Raw genomic sequence first — 9096 nt, forward strand, 5'->3', positions numbered from 1 at the left:
CATTCTCTCTCTCTCTCTCTGCCTCGTTCTCTGTCTGTCACTCTCAAATAAATAAATAACCAAAAAAAATTTTTAATTAATTAATTAAATAAATAAAAGAAATGTTTTCTCGTTTGAGCATAACCTTAGACTTTTTAAGTTTATTTATTTACTTGCAAGAGATAGGGAGAAGAGAAATGACTGAAAGAGAATGGACATGCTAGGGCCTCTAACCACTGCAAACAAACTCCAAATGCATGCACCACTTTGTGCACCTGGCTTTACTTGGGTACTAGGGAATCGAACTCTGGACATTAGGCTTTGAAGGCAAACACCTTAACCTCCAAGCCATCTCTCCAGCCCATATTTAAACTTTGGAATACCCACATGCTTTTTTTTTAATTTTTATTTATTTAAGAGTGACAGAGAGAGAAAGAGGCAGATAGAGAGAAACAGAATGGGCGCGCCAGGGCCTCCAGCCACTGCAAACGAACTCCAGATGCGTGTGCCCCCTTGTGCATCTGGCTAACGTGGGACCTGGGGAATCGAGCCTCGGGGTCCTTAGGCTTCACAGGCAAGTGCTTAACCGCTAAGCCATCTCTCCAGCCCCCACATGCTTTTTAAAAACTTTTCCTCCAATGACATTCCACTAGGGGTTTCAGGTTTCTGACCTCCAGGGGCACCTTGGTTTTAAATTCAGGATACAGGGCTGGAGAGAAGGCTTGGTGGTTAAGGCACATGCCTGCAAAGCCCAAGGACCCAAGTTTGATTTTCCAGGTCCCGTGTAAGCCAGATGCACAACGTGGCGCATGCATCTGGAGTTTGTTTGCAGTGGCTAGAGATTCTGGTGCACCATTCTCTCTTTCTCCCTCTCTCTCTCTCTCTCTCTCTCTCTCTCTCTCTCTCTCTCTCTCCTTCTTTTCCTCTCTCCCTCTCTCTCTCTCTCCCTCTCTCTCCCACACACACAGCGAGGGTCATAGACTCGGCTGGAAACTTCCTCACTGACCTTGTCCTGGTAGCATGGTGAGACAAGACAGAGCGACGGAGCTTTGCCTTTGAACCACTTCTGTTTGCTTTGCTCTGCTGGGTCTTTATCCTTTTTGGCTGACTTTCCCATGTCTTTCTTCTTGTCACCCTTGCAGCATGGCCACACTCAGTCAGCAGTCTCCCTAAGACACTGGCCTGTCTTAAGCTTAATGAAGAGCGATTTGGGGCTGTCACTGGAGGGACTTTGAGACAGCCAGATCTGGGTGATTTTTCAGTCTTATTCCAAAATAGCTTTCCTGCTCCCAGGGGATCCTCCTTGCATGATGCTGGCTGTGTGCAGCTCTCCAGCGACCCCTGAGAGTCGTTTTGTGTCCTTACGCATACAAGGGATTGTACTGGAGTGTTCCAAACACAGCTGCCTCTCCCCATGCGCAGGACACTGGAAGTCACTGTCAGGGCTCAAAGCAGCTTTTGTCTCCTCTCTGAAGACTCCTTGGAAACTTTGAAAGATTTCTACAAGTTTGAATTTTCCCACCACCGTCTTGGAGTTTTCTCTGCATTTAGTAAAAATCTCTGATATAGCCAGGCATGGTGGCGTATGTATTTAATCCCAGCACTCGTGAGGCTGAGGTAGGAGGATCACTGTGAGTTTGAAGCCACTCTGAGACTACATGGTGAATTCCAGGTTAGCCTGGGCTAGAGCAAGACCCTTCCTTGAAAAATAAAAAATAAAAAAAACCAAATAAATAAATAAAATAAAATCTGTGATATAAATCCAAGGATGTGATATGTTACCACTGTTGAATATTTTAGAATTTGACTAAATGTTCATTCCCCAACTCTACTCCCCACACTTAAAAGAAACTTTTCTTTTTCCTGTGGGAAACACAATTTCTGGATACCCACCTTTCAATACAATACGTTGGGCTGGAGAGATGGCTCAGGAGTTAAAGGCACTTGTTTGCAAAGCCTCATGACCTGGTGTGGTGGTTTGATTCAAGTGTCCCCCATAAACTTAGGTTTCTGAATGTTAGGTTCCCAGCTAATTAATTAACGCCTCCTGGAGGCAGTGTATTGTTGAGGGCGAGCTGATGGGTGTTATAGTCAGTTTCCCCATGTCAGTGTTTGGCACACTCTCCTGTTCCTGTGGCCTAATTTATGTTGGCCAGAGGGTGATGTTCACCCTCTGCTCATGCCATCGTTTTCCCCTGCCATCCTGGAGCTTCCCCTCGAGCCTGTAAGCCAAAAATAAACCTCTTTTTCCCACAAGCTGCTCTTGGTTGGGTGATTCCTACCAGCAATGTGAAGCCCTGGTGCACCCATTCTCCCTCTCTCCCTCTCTCTCCCTCTCTCTCTCTCTCTCTCTCTCTCTCCCCCCTTACAAATGAAATAATTTTTTATTTTATTTTTATTAATTTATTTGAGAAAGAGATACAGAAATAGGCAGCTAGAGAGAGAGAGAAAGAATGGGCACTCCAGGGCCTCCAGCCACTGCAAACGACCTCCAGATGCATGTGCCCCCTAGTGAATCTGTCTTACGTGACTCCTGGCAAGTCAGTCCTTTGGCTTTGCAGGCAAGCATCTTAACCACTAAGCCATTTCTCCAGCCCAATAAAATAATTTTTTTCCGAGAAATTTTTCTCTTTCCTGTGGGGATCACAATTTCTGGATACTCGCCTTTCAGTAACATGATTTAGACTGGAGAGATGGCTCAGAGGTTAAAAGCATTTGCTTGCAAGGCCCGACTGTCCAGATTCAATTTCCAGTACCCATGTAAAGCCACCTGTACAAAAAGGCACATGCATCTGGAGGTCGTTTGCAGTGGCTGGAGGCCCTGGCACTTCCACACTCACACTCTCTCTATCTGACTCTTTCTTGCTCAAATTAATTAATTAATTAATCAATTAAAAATTTTAGGGACTGTAGAAATGGCTTAGCAGTTAAGCACTTGCCTGCAAAGCCTAAGGACCCAGGTTCGATTATCCAGGTCACATGTAAGCCAGATGCACATGGTGGCACATGTGTCTGGAGTTCATTTACAGTAGTTAGAGGCCCTGGCACATCCATTGTCTCTCACACTCTCTCTCTCCCTCTCTCTATCTCTAATAATAAATAAAATAAATCTTTAAAAATTATTTTTTCTTCTTTTTTTTTTTTTCAAGGTAGGGTTTCACTCTAGCTCAGGCTGAACCTGGAATTCACTATGTAGTCTGAGGGTGGCCTTGAACTCACAGAGATCCTCCTACCTCTGCCTCCAAAGTACTGGGATTAAAGACGTGCACCACCATGCTCAGCTTTAAAAAAATATTTTTTAAATGCTTCAAGGATGGGACTAGAAAAATGACTAAGCTGCTAAAGGTGCTTGCTTGTAAAGCCTGAAAGCCTGGTTTCAATTCCCCAGTCTACCTTGGAAAACCAAAAATTAATAAATAAATAAAAGGGAGCTTTGATGGCTGGAGAGATGGCTCAGCAGTTAAAGTGCTTGACTGCAAAGGCTAAGGACCCAGATTCAATTCCCCAGAACCCACATAAGCCAGATGCACAAGGTGGCACACAGGTCTGGAGTTCATTTGCAGTGGCTAAAGCCCTGGTACAACAATTTTCTTGCTTGCTCTCTCATTTTATACATATATATAATATATATAATATTTAATTATATATAAATATATATAATATATATTTATATATTATATATAATAACTATATATAAGTTATATATAATTATATCTCAAACACACACACACACAAAATATTAAATAAATAAATAAATCCATTCCTTCCATAAGCTGCTTTTGGTTTGATGTTTTATCCCAGAAACTCAAAGATAACTACAACAGCATCTAATTGTAGTACCAAGAGACCCTGGCACACTCATACACACACACACACACACACACACACACACACACATGCAAATAAATAAATTTTTAAATCAAATAAATGAACTATGCCCCACTTATGCATTGATATATGCCACCAACTTTTAACCTTTGAGACAAATCCATAATTGGCAAGACCTTCCCTTCTGAATATGGGCGAGTATCTCTTCTTACCCGTTTTATTATTTATTTATTTTATTTTATTATTATTAATTTTTGGTTTTGTTTTGGTTTTTCAAGGTAGGGTCTTCCTCTAGCCCAGGTTAACTTGGAATTTCCAATGTAGTCTCAGGGTGGCCTTGAACTCAGGAATCCTTCTGCCTTTGCCTTCCCCAGTGCTGGGATTAAAGGAGTAAGCCACCATGCCTGGCTATTTATTTATTTTTTTAATTTATTTGTGTGAGAGAGAATAGGCACATGTGGTGGTTTGATTCAGGTGTCCACCATAAACTTAGGTGTTCTGAATGATAGGTTCCCAGCTGATGGAGATTTGGGAATTAATGCCTTCTGTATTGTTGGGGGTGGGCTTATGGGTGTTACAGCCAGTTTCCCCATGTGCCAGTATTTGGCACAGTCTCCTGTTCCTATTGTCTACCTTATGTGGGCCAGGGGGTGATGTCCACCCTCTGCTCATGTCATCATATTTTTCCTGCCGATGTGGAGCTTCCCCTTGAGTCTATAAGTCAACATAAACCTCTTTTTCCCACAAACTGCTCTTGGTCGGGTGATTTCTACCAGCTATGCGAACCGGACTGCAAGAGCACACCAGAGCCTCTTACCCCGCGAACAAACTCCAGATGCACGTGTCGCTTTGTGCATCGGACTTTATGCGGATAGTGGGCACTCATACCCAGGCCAGATTTTGCAAGCAAGCACCTTTCACCACTGAGCCATCTTCCCAACCCTTGATGCCCATTTCTAGTCGGTCTTACTCATTGCATGCGTATCACTCATTTCACCCTAGGGGTGGCAGGTGAGAGGCATTATCTTCCCACGGTCCTCACAGAGAGGCAGCCAAGCCACACAAACAAGCAGACCAGACAGAACCTCCACCACACACAGTAAAACGACCAAGGTCACAGCTGTCCTTGAAGACTGAGGCCCTTGCATGGCTCTCGCCAGTGATGAATAGTCAAGACCTGTTGCTCACTGACCTTGATAGATGCATTTTGAAAGGGGAACATTTTGACCCATTCCTAGCTTAGGCTAGCTTGGGAAGGTCCCTAGTTCCCTTGTTACAGCTGGTGTTCTTTCTAAAAATGGATTGCAAGCTCCTTTAACAGTTACCAAACTTGGACTCGGATTTACAAATGAATATACAAGTACTATTCCAGGTTTCTCAACCAATAAGTCCTGCTTTCCCCTAATGTTGCGAATGTCAATGGTATGGACATAAAAACGTAGTCATTCATTTGATTAAAAAGTATAGCCAGGATGAGCTGGAGAGGTGGCTTAGCAGTTAAGGCACTTGCCTGCAAAGCCAAAGGACTTCAGTGTGGTTCCCCAGCACCCACATAAACCAGATGCACAAGGAGACGCACGCATCTGAAGGTTGTTTGCAGTGATGCCCATTCTTTCTCTCTCTCTCTGTCCCTCTTTCAGCCTCTTTCCCTCTCTCAAATACATAAATAAAAATGAAAAATATTTTAAAAAGAAAGTACAGCCGGGGGCTGGAGAGTTGGCTCAGTGGTTAAGGCGCATGCCTGAGAAACCTAAGGACCCAAGTTTGATTCTCCAGATCCCACATAAGCCAGATGCACATGGTGGCACATGCATCTGGAGTTTGAACACACACACTCTCTCTCTTTCTCCCTCTGTCTCTCCTTCTCCCTCTCTATCTATAATAAATAAAAACAAAATCTTTAAAAAAAATAAAACTATAGCCAGGCATGGTGGTGCACGCCTTTAATCCCAGCACTTGGGTGGCAGAGGTAAGTGGATCACCGTGAGTTCAAGGCCACCTTGAGACTACATAGTGAATTCCAGGTCAGCCTGGACTAGGGTGAAACCCTACCTCAAAAAACCAAAAACAGAAAGAAAGAAAAGACAGTTTTATCTGAGTGTGGTGGTGCATGCCTTTAATCCTAGCACTCAGGAGGCAAAGGCAGAAGGATTGTTTGAGGCTAGCCTGAGACTACATAGTAAATTCCAGGTCAGCCTAGGCTAAAGCGAGACCCTGTCTTGAAAAAAAAAAAAAAAAGTCCACATAGGATAGGACTGTAGAGATGGCTCAGCAGTTAAGGCACCTGCCTGCAAGGCCTAATGACCCGGGTTTGGTTTCCTGGTACCCACATAAAGCCAGATGCACAAACTGGTGCATGAATCTGAAGTTCACCTGCAGTGGCTAGAGGCCCTGGCATATATACTCTCTCTCTCACTGTCTCCTTACAAATAGATAAATAAGATTTTTGTTTGTTTATTTTGAGGTAGGGTCTCACTCTGGTCCAGGCTGACCTGGAATTCACTATGTAGTCTCAGGGTGGCCTCAAACTCACCGTGATCCTCCTACCTCTGCCTCCCAAGTGGTGGGATTAAAGGCTTGCACCACCAGGCCCAGCTTTAAATAAGATATTTTAAATCTTTTTTTTATATTTTTTGTTCATTATTTATTTATTTATTTATTTATTTGAGAGCAACAGACACAGAGAGAAAGACAGATAGAGGGAGAGAGAGAGAATGGGCACGCCAGGGCTTCCAGCCACTGCAAACGAACTCCAGACGCGTGCGCCCCCTTGTGCATCTGGCTAACGTGGGACCTGGGGAACCGAGCCTCGAACCGGGGTCCTTAGGCTTCACAGGCGAGCGCTTAACCGCTAAGCCATATCTCCAGCCCTAAATAAGATATTTTAAAGAAAAGAAATGTTCACATACATACCAACACTCACACTTAATTCTCTCCTTCTGAACCTGATTTTTCCTTCCCCACCACTTACTATAATGTCAATAATGAAGTATAATAATAAATTACATCTTGCAGAAACTACCACCTGGTCTGAAGGTGAAATATTATTAAGATCTAACCTGCATATTTTATGAAATCCCTAAACTATCAAAACTCGATTCCATAAACATGGTGGTACACACCTTTAATCCCAGCATTTGGAAGGCAGAGGGAGGGGTTCACTATGAGTTTGAGGCCTGCCTGGGACTACAGAATGAGTGCCAGGTTAGCCTGGACTAGAGTGAGACCCTACCTTAAACAAACCGAATAAATAAAAAAGCCTTGATCCCAGAAGCTAGGCATGGTGGTGCCATCCTGTAATCCTAACACTAGGGAAACAGAGGCAGGAAGATCACTTTGAGGCCAGCTTGGGCTACATATCACATTCTAAGCCAGCCAGAAGCTCTGTTGTTTTCCTCGTTCTAAGATCTGCTGGACATCAGAAAGAGAGAGAAGGGGACTGGACCTTTAATTCTGGGATGGGATCCCTTTGCTATTCTTCCACAGTCTGTGGGGCCCTTCCACCTGACCCAGGCTTCAGGACTTGAGCAAGGTAGTATAACAGTTTGAATGTGAAATGGGCCCTGTGCGTTCATGCGTCTATGATTAAGCCTCAATCACCAGTTGGTGGCAATTTGGGAGGTGGGGTGTTGCTAGAGGAGGTGTATCACTTGGGGTGTTAGAGACCAAGTCCCCCTGGCCAGAGCAAGCTCACTCTTGCTGCTGTATCCTAAACGTTGTTGCAAGATGTGGTTCCCAGCAATCCTCTGCTATGCTTTCTTCACCGTGATTAAACTTCCCCTCAAAACTGTAAGCCTGCCAAGCATGATGGTGGATGCCTTTAATCACAGCACTCAGGAGGCAGAGGTAGGAGGAGTGCTGTGAGTTTGAGGCCACCCTGAGACTACATAGTAAATTCCAGGTCAGCCTGGACTAGAAAGAAAAACAAAACAAAAAAACTGTTAAATCTGAAAGCCAGGTATGGTGACACACATCTTTAATCCCAGCACTCGGGAGGCAGAGGTAGGAGGATTGACATGAGACACTACATAGTGAAATAATCCAGGTCAGACTGAGCCAGAGTGAGACTTTATCTCAAAAAAAAAAAAAAAAAAAAAAACATATAAATCTGAAATAAACCCTTTCCTCTGATAAGCTGCTACAGGTGGGTGTCTTATCCCAGTAAGGAGAAGGTATCTGTTGTGCAGGCGAGATGGCTTAGAGTTTAAGGCATTTAACTGCACAAGCCTAAAGACCCAAGTTTGATTCCCTAGGATCCACGTAAGCCAGATGCACAAGGTGGCACATGTATCTGGAGTTTGTTTTCAGTTGCTGGAGGCCCTGGCACACCCATTTTCTCTCTCTCTCTCTCTCTCTCTCTCAAATAAATAAATAACATATTTAAAAAGAGAGAGAGAAGGTATCTGCTACAGATGGTTTGCTAAGTGCCTCTTCTTTTTATCTAAGTTCAAGGTAGGGTCATGTTTTAGCTGAAATTAAAGGTGTAAGCCACCACTCCTGGTTTAGTTACATATTTTAAATATTTATTTATTTATTTATTTGACAGAGAGAGAGAGAATGGGCACGCCAGGGCCTCCAGCCCAGCCCTATTTTTTGTAGTAGGATCTCACTGTAGCCCAGGCTGACCTGGAACTCACTTTGTAGCCTAAGTTGGCCTTGAATTTATAGTGATCCTCCTACCTCAGTCTCCCAAATGCTGGAATTAAGCCAAGTGCCACCACACCCATTTGTTTTATTAACCTTATTGAATTACCCACACTTATCTAGTAACACATTTCTCCCAGAAAGGGAGCTTGGCCAAAAATAGCTCAGGGAACCTTGAACTTCACTATTTATAACAGCATCTCCCAGGAGCTCAGGCTATCTTCCTACTCATGATCCTCCTGCGCCCGCCTCAGTTTGGGCCATGCAGACACTGAGACTTCCCCCAGATGCCAATGGAACTGGAAAGCTTCAGAGAATCAAGGGTGATTAGCCATTTAGGAAAAGCAGGTTAAGAGTCCCTCTGTAGCGATAAGCATTTTTTATTTTTAATTTATTTGAGAAAGAGGCAGATAGAACGAATGGGCACACCAGGACGTCCAGCTGCTGCAAACGAACTCCAGATGCATGCGCCACCTTGTGCATCTGACTTATGTGGGTACTGGGGAATCTAACCTGGATCCTTTGGCTTTGCAGGCAAGCGCCCTCCAGTTCCTTTTGTTTTTAAGTCAAAAACAATTTATTTTGTTGTTTTCCGAGACAGGGTCTCACTCTAGCCCAGGCTGACCTGGAATTCACAACATAGTC

The sequence above is a fragment of the Jaculus jaculus genome, chromosome 9 (genome assembly GCF_020740685.1).
Source record: "Jaculus jaculus isolate mJacJac1 chromosome 9, mJacJac1.mat.Y.cur, whole genome shotgun sequence".
NCBI lineage: Eukaryota > Metazoa > Chordata > Mammalia > Rodentia > Dipodidae > Jaculus > Jaculus jaculus.